The sequence below is a fragment of the Mchenga conophoros genome, linkage group LG11, assembly GCF_057382185.1.
Source record: "Mchenga conophoros isolate Kocher_MC1m ecotype Shallow Benthic linkage group LG11, M_conophoros_male_GT1.1, whole genome shotgun sequence".
Taxonomy (NCBI): Eukaryota; Metazoa; Chordata; class Actinopteri; order Cichliformes; family Cichlidae; genus Mchenga; species Mchenga conophoros.
This window is the reverse complement of record NC_140536.1, coordinates 5620115-5631811: the sequence shown is the minus strand read 5'-3', so window position 1 is coordinate 5631811 and position 11697 is coordinate 5620115. Positions and strand designations below refer to the sequence as shown.

Genomic DNA, 11697 nt, shown 5'->3' with positions numbered 1-11697 from the left:
CAGTGACTGCTGCTTATACCACAGGTTAATACACGCTACTGATCCGTGATAGGAGAATCATCAATTTTGCCAGCAAAGAAGCCTGGTGGATGTTTGTTTACAGTCTGATGATGGGACATCATGCTCTGCATCTTTAAAGTTTGTCTCTTGATTATTATTCATACCCAGTAATGTGAAGTATGCTCATATCTACTATAACTGAACCAACCTGGTGCTCTTCATTTATGGAGGCTGTTGAGTCTGAATGTTGGATGTTGTGTATCTCGTGTTCTCTGGGCTTTGTTGTCCTCAGTCGTTTTTCAGGATCAGAAAACAAAACCAGGAGGCGCGTAAATGTTTCTTCTCCATGATGTTTCTTCAAATGTGTCTTCTGGATGATGATAAGACTGTGACACGGGATGCCACCTTTGGTCTTGTGATGAAGCAAAGCTCAGGAAGAAGTGGGATTAAATGGTACCAATATGTTGAGAAGGATGTACAGGGGCACCTGCAGCCAAATCCAAGCTTAGTTGTAGTTGCAGAACGCTATAGGACTGAGACATCTAAGGCATCAAATGTTTGATTAAACGGATGAAAAAGAGAAGTTTTTTCCCTATAATTATCACTTCTTAAAATCTGTAGCAACTTCAAGTCTGTCAGCGTGCTGAGCATGCTCAGAATGTGACAATATATTTTTGTTCAATATTTAATTTCTTTCAGTTGCAATTGTTAAATGAAAAAAAAAAATTCTTATAATTTAGCAAACGAATTTATCAAAAAAATATATATACATATATCTGTATTAGTTTTAATGAATTAATTTGACACCTGTATTGAAAATACCATATTGTATTCATACAGAATCAGTATGGTATCATTGTTTGTCTGTTCACTGATTGTTGAAGCTAAGAGCTAGTTTGATCTGTTTAGATCTAAAGTATCCAAAGTTGAGCTCTAATGTTTCTTCACCCCTGTGTGTGTGATATGTGATTTCCTACATGCTGGCAGAGCGGCTGTTTGTGCTCACAGATGGTGACGGTGTGGAGAGACGGCGGTGTTTCCTCAGAAGAACCAGCAGAGTCACAAAGGACACCAGTCCATCTCACCACCTTGACTTGCTGACTGATGTTCGTCTGCACTGCACAGAGGAAATCAACTGACCGAGGTTTGTCCAGTGACGTGTTATGAAATGTATATTTGTTTTATGCTTACAGATATGTTTTTCTTGACAGAGGCTCTGCAGAGGTTAGACAAAGCAGAGAAAATATGTGCTTTACATTTTGCTGTGATTTATTGAGATATTTGTTGCCTGATGTTCAGCAGGAATGGAGAAATAGAATCAAAGGGAGATGTTTTTGTAATGATGTAAGTAAATCTTCAATATTATTTATTTGCTTGGTTATATTAGGAGTGTTTCTGAGTGAGGGGGAGAGGAGTCATCATCCAGGTAAAGTGACGTGGATCAGTGGATACACTTGTCTCCCCTTTAAAGGAGACGATCCAAGTCATCCTTAAATGTTAGTGCTTTCAAATACACAAACATTTTTAAAGGACAAAAATGAACATCCAACTTTGACTGTAACACAAAATAAATCTTTGCATGTGTGTTTTCAAACTCTCAGATGAGCAGTATATCAGTCTTGGACTGTCTAACCTGCCGGAGCAGCACTGAATGACCACCACACATGAGCATGTTCCTGCAACATTCAGCATCTGATCTGTCATCTGTGTGCTTCTGCTTTTGGTAAGTAGAGTTACCCAACTCCAGTAACTCTAAACACATGCCATCCATTTCTAACGGCCTGGTTACTTCCTGTCAGATACTTTAGAAACCATGTGGTCACCTGACCTAACACTGTTTCTTCTTCTTCCCCCTTAATGTTGAAGTGTCAAATGTCAAACAGCTGGAGAGGAAACTACACCAGTGTACTGGGATGTTTCAGCAACACGTGCCAGATGCTGTTCCTTCATGGTGACATCACCAGAGACAGTCCCGCCCACCTCAGGACCCATTGATTATGATGATCTGATCCATCAAACCCCCAGCAGGTGAACCTTATTCATGACATAACACCGCAACAATGTAAAAAATTAAACAGCAACAGTCTAAATGTAAAGTGCATTCTAAAGTCCTCTTCAATAAATTGTATGCAAAGAGTCATTCAGGTCACTACAGAACCCAGAGTCTTCATCATTAAATCTCTGGTTGCTTCATATTTCTATCCTATACCAGATATTTTAAAGGTTAGCTTAGGTAAAGTTCCATTCTCATGGTGAGGCAAAGTGCTTTATGTGTGTGTCATGAACGGCTATAAAAGGCCTATAATCAAAGAACAAAGCGGGGTTTGAGTTCGAGTTGCGGCAGAATGTCACTACTTGTAAATGGAACGCAGCCTTCCTACGGCAGACAGCTAATAACAGGAATCGGACGCGGTCCAGCCAAGTCCACAGCAACCACCATAGCAACCTTCTAGCATGACCTTAAAAACATATTCTGTCTTCATAACTATCAAAAACGTGAAATGATTTGCAAAGTGTGAAAGTGTTACAGCTGCAGAGAGCTATGGCGGTATCTTTGGAAGCTGTTTACACAGCTAATAATATACGATGTAACCATGGAGACAGTCAGTCACGTGAGCTAGCGGTGCATGTTTACTACAGTAAATAAGGTGATTGTGTGCACAGCATCCACACTCTGCAGGGGGTAAAGACATTACTTCAATATTGTTTTATATTGATATATATTTGCCTTCTGTTGACCATCACCTCAGGCTCACCATTACAGTTTCAGCATACAGATGCACACTGTCTAAACACATTCAAAAACTCATGTCTCAGAAATAAGCACAGCTGTTCATGTTTGTCATTAGAGTTTTATTTGTAAGAAAATTATGAACTTCATATTGTGCACTAAATAAAAGAACATTTCACAACTCTGAGTCAACAGAAACAGGTAACAGAAATGTCTCTAATGTGTACAGTGTAGTGTAAGCATTAAAAGATCATAAAGGAAACACTAACATTTATGTGAAACTAATTGTAATAAAAAATGAGCGGGTGCTTTATAGCTTTAAAAGAAAGAATCTGAAAACAACACTTTTTTGGTCTAAGTGATCAAAGTAGAAAACAGAACTGATGTTCAAGAACAAACCGTAGCTGCACTAATATTACACGTCTCCATTGTTGTGGTGAACAGACATGTTGCTTTTAAAACCACATGCAGTGTGTGACCATGACTGTTCACTGAGACCATGAACGCCACTTCGCTGAAGCATTCTTCTTCTTCTTCTTCTTGCTATTAAATTGGAAGCAGAAGGAGCATGAGCTGATTTGATCTACTGAAAGGAAAAAGCAGAACATCTGAGTTGAAACCAGTCAGCTGAAATCATTAAGACAGGAACAAATTCAATGCAGTGTCTCAAGTGGCTTAGCCTGTTACAACTGTTGATACAAGCTAAATACGGTTAACACACAGTGTCAGGGAGCTCCAGTGTGGGAACTAGTCGCTTTAGGTTTGTAGTCATTTAACTTTCATCCATTCATTCATTTAATTCAGGAGGAAGAAATGCCAGGTTGGTGCAGGCTGGTTACATGCATTTGGTCCCATGCTGTCTTGAATTAAATGACTTGGTTCATTTTATGGCTGGGCTGTATGTGGGGTTATATCATGTTATTTGGGCAGGAGTACCTGTCCCCTGTTAGACGTAGAAAGTTTCTCCATAAGTAGAGTTTCTAACTCTTATAGCACATCTGTGGCTGACAGCTTTTTGGTGGCTCTTTTTACCCCACACTGGTTGTGAGTGTGTAAATAGCCCCACTAGTTCTTTTGGGTTGCAGTTAACTAGGGAGGAAGGGGTGGGTATGCCATGATTAGGTGAATAGCAATTATATGGGATACATAAATTTCACAATGCATGCATATATCTCTATCAATTAAACCTGGCCTGAGGGCTGCCATTTTTTACATTCAGTTATTTCTCTTAGAAATGTTGGATCTAAATAATGAATGTGTTACAGTTAAAGTGAAACACTGGTCAGTGTAAATGGCTCATTGGGACACAGAAACCTTTAAATTAAACCTGATATCTAGTGTCAAACAATATCAAAGCTGTAAAAGATGTTTACAGTCAGAATTTATAAAACTATGATTGTAAATAAATTCAAACAAGTGAGCTTTTCTCTTTGTGCTGAATTTCAACACTGTGATTTCTTAGACTGTAAGCTTTACTTTAGCACAACCAGTTGTAGAAGCTGCCACTCCAAACGTCTTTTGATAACAAGAAAAAAATACCTTTTCAGTACACGGCCTGAAGTTCTTCTCCGACATCTTCTGCAATCGGCTTTGTCTGCTGGTTTGAAGACAATAAACCACAAAAAGATGATTTAGTCACTTTGTCTGCGTCATGCAGCTCGAATGTGTCGTGTAACGATGTTGAATAGCCGTTGTTATCCCTCTGCTGCGTCAGTAGGATTGTACTGTACAGCATCTCATTGATATGTGAGGAATGCTAATGTAACACGATAACAGACTTACATCATTAAAATATAAAGGGCAGGAGATATTTAGATATTTTTTATATTTATATTACATTTTATAGCTGACGGATATTACTAAATAGATAGAATTTACTAAATAGCTGGATGAACATGAAAAATATGTCTATAATAACAAATGACCATGAGAGCCAGTAGAATTAATTCAGCTGGACACTCGAAAGACGTCCTTAAATGCTCTTTAAGTGGCAGAACAGATGAACAAACAGTTAATCGCTTACTTGAGATGAAATCTGCTCAGCTACTTTGAAAACAGCTTCTAACTGGTTCCTCCTTTAACAGGAAGACTGCTCAGGGGTAAGGCCATCATGCAATCCAGCAACCTTTATGGTTCTGCTTTGATTCACCAGGAACTATTAGGGAAACCTTCCAGCGCCTCCTGTGAAAGACACAGGCATAAACACACAAACATTTATTAACATGTTCCACAGTCTTCCAGTTTGATTTTCTCATCCTGTGGACAACAACATACAGGGATGCAGGTTTATTGTTAACTTTTGTAAGGTTTATTTAATGAACATATCCAGCTGCAGCTCCACTGTGATCCTGAACTGGATAAGCACTTAAGAAAATGTGTCAATAAATGGACATACATCAACTTACTATATTTATCCAAACAGACGGGACCAATAATGCTTCACTGAGTCAGAGACTTTAATGTCTCTTCTATGTAAGAATGTCTCGTGCTGATATACCTGCAAACTTGACAACAAAGGTTTTTCAGACTGCATGTAGCTGTCCTCTATGTCAGCTAACACATTTACATTTATGTCACACTTATTTCTGCTTTCCCATTTTATAATTATTACTTACATTTTGATTAGATACCTTGAGTTTGTAAATGATCAGATTACATAATTGGAATACAATATATCCAATTCAGGATTGCGGGAGGATGAAGCCTATCCCAGCTGATACAGGACAAAGACAGGCTGCCAGTTTATCGCAGGGCTAACACGATATGTGTAACAGAAAATCCACTTAAATGTTTGATATTTCTTATAATAATCATAATTATGACTATTATTTAAAGGTTTCTTCATAAATACATTTTGATTTTTTATAACCCCTAAAATATAAACCTGAGCTGTTTCAGATTCTGACCTCTGACTCAGTGACCTGGCTGTGTCCTCACTGCAGCTCCCTCTTGGAAGTACGTCTGCTTCTTGTCTTCCCCCAGTGTTGACCGCCTGATATCAAGATATCACGTACTGTACCTGAGGAACAAAAAAGGACAAACACTTGCCTTCATTTAAGAAGTACATTCATACAGAGGTAATCTATGGAAACACACTAGTTCAACCTTTGGCAGAAATCAGTTCCTGTGAAACATTTCTGTAAATGAACATCATGTGGAGAATGAATGAAATGAGTTCTTCAGGTGACTCAGCAGTCCCACACTGACAAATGAAATCTAGTTAAACTATTAAGCATATTTGCTCTTCTGAAATCTGTGTTAAACAACAACAAACATAAATTAGTAACAAAAACTACAGCTGAGTATAGGCTTTACAAACCACCAGCAGCCATAATGCTAAATTTTAATCTTCAAATGTTTCTGAGCTGTCTTCAACCTGCTTTTAACACATTAAAGTCCCACAGTCAACGCAGCCTGACTCAATCCTAGATGTTCAGCACACAGAGGTGCTGTTTAAAGTTTAGTGATAACCTGAGTCACTGATCATTTGCAGTATTACAGAGTCTGGCAGTCTTTGCATGATGTCCACGTCACTGTAAGTTTCTAGCTGACTCTCAGGTGTGACAGGTGTGCCAGCAGGAAAGAGTAATAATAACCTGCATCCTGAGGTTTGTCATGCAGGATTAAAGGAGCCAGGCTTTGTTCACACAGCTAGGATTGTATTTTACACTGACCCTGGGTCAGTATCAACTTCAAGAAGACAGCTGTAACTGTTGATAGAAGAATCACACACACATATTTATGGCTTTGCCTTATAGAATTCAGCATCTCAGTGCTGAGGAAATAGGTTTTGCAGCTGTTTGAGCTAAGATTTTCAAGTTTGAAGTTTGAATTTAAAAATTTAAAAATTTAAAAATCAAGATTTTCAAGTTTGAATGTGTTTAGACAGTGTGCATCTGTATGCTGAAACTGTAATGGTGAGCCTGAGGTGATGGTCAACAGAAGGCAAATATATATCAATATAAAACAATATTGAAGTAATGTCTTTACCCCCTGCAGAGTGTGGATGCTGTGCACACAATCACCTTATTTACTGTAGTAAACATGCACCGCTAGCTCACGTGACTGACTGTCTCCATGGTTACATCGTATATTATTAGCTGTGTAAACAGCTTCCAAAGATACCGCCATAGCTCTCTGCAGCTGTAACACTTTCACACTTTGCAAATCATTTCACGTTTTTGATAGTTATGAAGACAGAATATGTTTTTAAGGTCATGCTAGAAGGTTGCTATGGTGGTTGCTGTGGACTTGGCTGGACCGCGTCCGATTCCTGTTATTAGCTGTCTGCCGTAGGAAGGCTGCGTTCCATTTACAAGTAGTGACATTCTGCCGCAACTCGAACTCAAACCCCGCTTTGTTCTTTGATTATAGGCCTTTTATAGCCGTTCATGACACACACATAAAGCACTTTGCCTCACCATGAGAATGGAACTTTACCTAAGCTAACCTTTAAAATATCTGGTATAGGATAGAAATATGAAGCAACCAGAGATTTAATGATGAAGACTCTGGGTTCTGTAGTGACCTGAATGACTCTTTGCATACAATTTATTGAAGAGGACTTTAGAATGCACTTTACATTTAGACTGTTGCTGTTTAATTTTTTACATTGTTGCGGTGTTATGTCATGAATAAGGTTCACCTGCTGGGGGTTTGATGGATCAGATCATCATAATCAATGGGTCCTGAGGTGGGCGGGACTGTCTCTGGTGATGTCACCATGAAGGAACAGCATCTGGCACGTGTTGCTGAAACATCCCAGTACACTGGTGTAGTTTCCTCTCCAGCTGTTTGACATTTGACACTTCAACATTAAGGGGGAAGAAGAAGAAACAGTGTTAGGTCAGGTGACCACATGGTTTCTAAAGTATCTGACAGGAAGTAACCAGGCCGTTAGAAATGGATGGCATGTGTTTAGAGTTACTGGAGTTGGGTAACTCTACTTACCAAAAGCAGAAGCACACAGATGACAGATCAGATGCTGAATGTTGCAGGAACATGCTCATGTGTGGTGGTCATTCAGTGCTGCTCCGGCAGGTTAGACAGTCCAAGACTGATATACTGCTCATCTGAGAGTTTGAAAACACACATGCAAAGATTTATTTTGTGTTACAGTCAAAGTTGGATGTTCATTTTTGTCCTTTAAAAATGTTTGTGTATTTGAAAGCACTAACATTTAAGGATGACTTGGATCGTCTCCTTTAAAGGGGAGACAAGTGTATCCACTGATCCACGTCACTTTACCTGGATGATGACTCCTCTCCCCCTCACTCAGAAACACTCCTAATATAACCAAGCAAATAAATAATATTGAAGATTTACTTACATCATTACAAAAACATCTCCCTTTGATTCTATTTCTCCATTCCTGCTGAACATCAGGCAACAAATATCTCAATAAATCACAGCAAAATGTAAAGCACATATTTTCTCTGCTTTGTCTAACCTCTGCAGAGCCTCTGTCAAGAAAAACATATCTGTAAGCATAAAACAAATATACATTTCATAACACGTCACTGGACAAACCTCGGTCAGTTGATTTCCTCTGTGCAGTGCAGACGAACATCAGTCAGCAAGTCAAGGTGGTGAGATGGACTGGTGTCCTTTGTGACTCTGCTGGTTCTTCTGAGGAAACACCGCCGTCTCTCCACACCGTCACCATCTGTGAGCACAAACAGCCGCTCTGCCAGCATGTAGGAAATCACATATCACACACACAGGGGTGAAGAAACATTAGAGCTCAACTTTGGATACTTTAGATCTAAACAGATCAAACTAGCTCTTAGCTTCAACAATCAGTGAACAGACAAACAATGATACCATACTGATTCTGTATGAATACAATATGGTATTTTCAATACAGGTGTCAAATTAATTCATTAAAACTAATACAGATATATGTATATATATTTTTTTGATAAATTCGTTTGCTAAATTATAAGAATTTTTTTTTTTCATTTAACAATTGCAACTGAAAGAAATTAAATATTGAACAAAAATATATTGTCACATTCTGAGCATGCTCAGCACGCTGACAGACTTGAAGTTGCTACAGATTTTAAGAAGTGATAATTATAGGGAAAAAACTTCTCTTTTTCATCCGTTTAATCAAACATTTGATGCCTTAGATGTCTCAGTCCTATAGCGTTCTGCAACTACAACTAAGCTGAAGCTTGGATTTGGCTGCAGGTGCCCCTGTACATCCTTCTCAACATATTGGTACCATTTAATCCCACTTCTTCCTGAGCTTTGCTTCATCACAAGACCAAAGGTGGCATCCCGTGTCACAGTCTTATCATCATCCAGAAGAAACATTTGAAGAAACATCATGGAGAAGAAACATTTACGCGCCTCCTGGTTTTGTTTTCTGATCCTGCAAAAAGACTGAGGACAACAAAGCCCAGAGAACACGAGATACACAACATCCAACATTCAGACTCAACAGCCTCCATAAATGAAGAGCACCAGGTTGGTTCAGTTATAGTAGATATGAGCATACTTCACATTACTGGGTATGAATAATAATCAAGAGACAAACTTTAAAGATGCAGAGCATGATGTCCCATCATCAGACTGTAAACAAACATCCACCAGGCTTCTTTGCTGGCAAAATTGATGATTCTCCTATCACGGATCAGTAGCGTGTATTAACCTGTGGTATAAGCAGCAGTCACTGAAATATTACTGTTTCAGATAAGAAATCTAGCACATAAAAGCCAGGGTGGGAGGGATCTCTGCAAACTGACTTACCTCTGCAAGTGTGAAGCTCAACAAAAATCTGACTCTCCAGTCACAGACAAACAAAAACCTCCAGCTGGGAGATAGAAAACGCTGTCTGGGTCCTGCTGGATGTTGCTGGTCAGAGTCCACACATTAGCAGAGTGCTTCTTGGTCCCACTGACCCATATGGACAGTGACTGTGGAGAACTGTTCTGGAAAACAGAAAAGAGAATTAAAATAACAAAAAGCCAAAGTGGATTTCCACAAAGACTCTCTTGGAATCAGCAATCAAAAAATCACTGGTTCATATTTCAATTAAATATGAACACGTTCCTTAAATGTACGCAGTTCAGATCTGATTTAATTTAATTTCCTTCACACAGCACATTCATCCAGGCTGACAGGTAAACATAGAATTAATCTCAGGTAACATGACTCATAGTAGAGATTCAGTAAGAAATATTGCTAGCTCTAATATTATTACCACACAATCCAAGGACACACCAACAGCTCAGATTTCTAGAACTATTTAAACAAATGTCTTCTGAATATTCAATTCAGGTTCACAGTGGGAGGGGGGGGTCATGGAATTTATTAAATAAAGTCTGCAACACAGAAAGAGCTGTGATCAAGCTATTTATTACTGCGCACAGGAGAGCAAACACACATCAAACATCACAGTTCAGTCATGTCAGCTCTGCCACTTCACGTGTCTCGCTATGAAACCTAACGGATCAATGGTTATGCTGTTTTGTGCCCTTGGCGTTATCAGCACCTGTAAAGGGAGTTGTTTTCTCAAACTGCTGAAGTAAGTTCATCTAGTTTTAGAAACTTTCACTGAACAGTCTATAACAGTGTCACAACTAAGCATATGCATAAGCACTTAAATACTTTAAATGAGAATAACAAAAAATTTCTATTACAGGAGCTAGAGCCTAGGTAGAGCACACCTGGACAGCTCACCAGTCTGTCAGAGGACTAACACAGATGCAGCCTGACTCAATCCTAAATGTTCAGCACACAGAGACACAGAGGTACCGTTTAAAGTTTAGTGTTAACTTGAGTCACTGATCATTTGCAGTATTACAGAGTCTGGCAGTCTTTGCATGATGTCCACGTCACTGTACGTTTCTAGCTGACTCTCAGGTGTGACAGGTGTGCCAGCAGGAAAGAGTAATAACAGCCTGCATCCTGAGGTTTTTCATGCAGGATTAAAGGAGCCAGGCTTTATTCACACAGCTAGGATTGTATTTTACACTGACCCTGGGTCAGTATAAGTATCATACAGTTTAAACGAAGCACTGAAACTTGCACATATTTATTACAGATGCACTGAAGCTAATCGAGATATTTGCTGTCAGTCTGTGGCTGCGATTAAACACTTTACTGGAAACTTTATTAACTAGCAACTTCGTCAGTCATGACAGAAGCTAATATTTCTGTGCTAACATCGTTTAAACAGTAGCAGCTTTACTCCAATATAAGCTAACGTTTACACCGTAACTTTAAGCTAGCACCATAAAGACGGTAAAACACATAATAACATCTATAAATGCATCTTAAAGCTGTTATATTAGCACTCGGTGTATTACTAACATAACCACATTAACATTACTGACACTCGCTGAAATGGTTTAAATGGTATTACCTGTAAACACTGCTGTATCCACCGGATTGCAGCCAGAGTGGATTCTGGAGTCTTCCCACGCTCCTGTTAGTGATCCTCCATCTGGATGGATGATAACAACCTTCTGAACAATCTAGCAGGAGATAGTCCATATCTATGGGACTGATTTGTGCTAATAACGCCCATTGTATGGACTGATAACAGCCGAAGCGGGTGAATAAAGTCACCCAGTCGCTAGCTGTGCCATTACCCAGCATACACCAGCACAATATTAGGCACAGCACCACCATAGACATTTTCAGTGGTTTTGAATGCAGGACATGGTTATCTTACCTTGTAAAATGCATGACAATAAAACAGCTAACCACCATAAAATGGTATCGTGTGTATGTATGTGCATGTGCGTGTGTGTGTGTGTGTGTGTGTGTGTGAGAGAGAGAGAAAGACAGAGAGAGGGGGGTGGGGGAGAGATCAAAGGCGTGCGTTTATGTGCCTCCTCTCTCTTATTGGATGTATGGTATAGCATGTTTATTCAGGTGCACCTTTGAAGTCTATGAGAATACTTTGCAGCCTGGTCTGAGTGGTCATTTCTGCACAGACACAATGAAGCGTGCAC

At 39.3% G+C, this 11697-nt stretch overlaps 2 long non-coding RNA genes across 5 annotated transcripts; one reads left to right on the top strand and one right to left on the bottom strand.

The window, feature by feature from the left end:
• The first annotated feature begins 380 nt into the window (after positions 1 to 380).
• Positions 381 to 2024, top strand: LOC146563479 (uncharacterized). Its single transcript, XR_014894251.1, has 5 exons — positions 381 to 453; positions 988 to 1144; positions 1388 to 1496; positions 1602 to 1723; positions 1867 to 2024. It is a non-coding gene; the product is annotated as an uncharacterized LOC146563479 (long non-coding RNA).
• Positions 2025 to 2833: 809 nt separating this feature from the next.
• On the bottom strand, positions 2834 to 11486 carry LOC146563478 (uncharacterized). 4 transcript variants are annotated; one of them, XR_014894322.1, is made up of 12 exons: positions 11415 to 11486; positions 11103 to 11183; positions 9485 to 9666; positions 8958 to 9386; positions 8261 to 8417; positions 7909 to 8017; positions 7682 to 7803; positions 7377 to 7538; positions 5638 to 5750; positions 4755 to 4912; positions 4271 to 4328; positions 2834 to 3317 (listed from the first exon to the last, which is right to left on the bottom strand). It is a non-coding gene; the product is annotated as an uncharacterized LOC146563478 (long non-coding RNA). The 4 variants fall into 4 exon arrangements; XR_014894321.1 differs by having other exon boundaries at positions 11103 to 11486; XR_014894324.1 differs by having other exon boundaries at positions 4271 to 4325; positions 11103 to 11486.
• Positions 11487 to 11697: the final 211 nt, after the last annotated feature.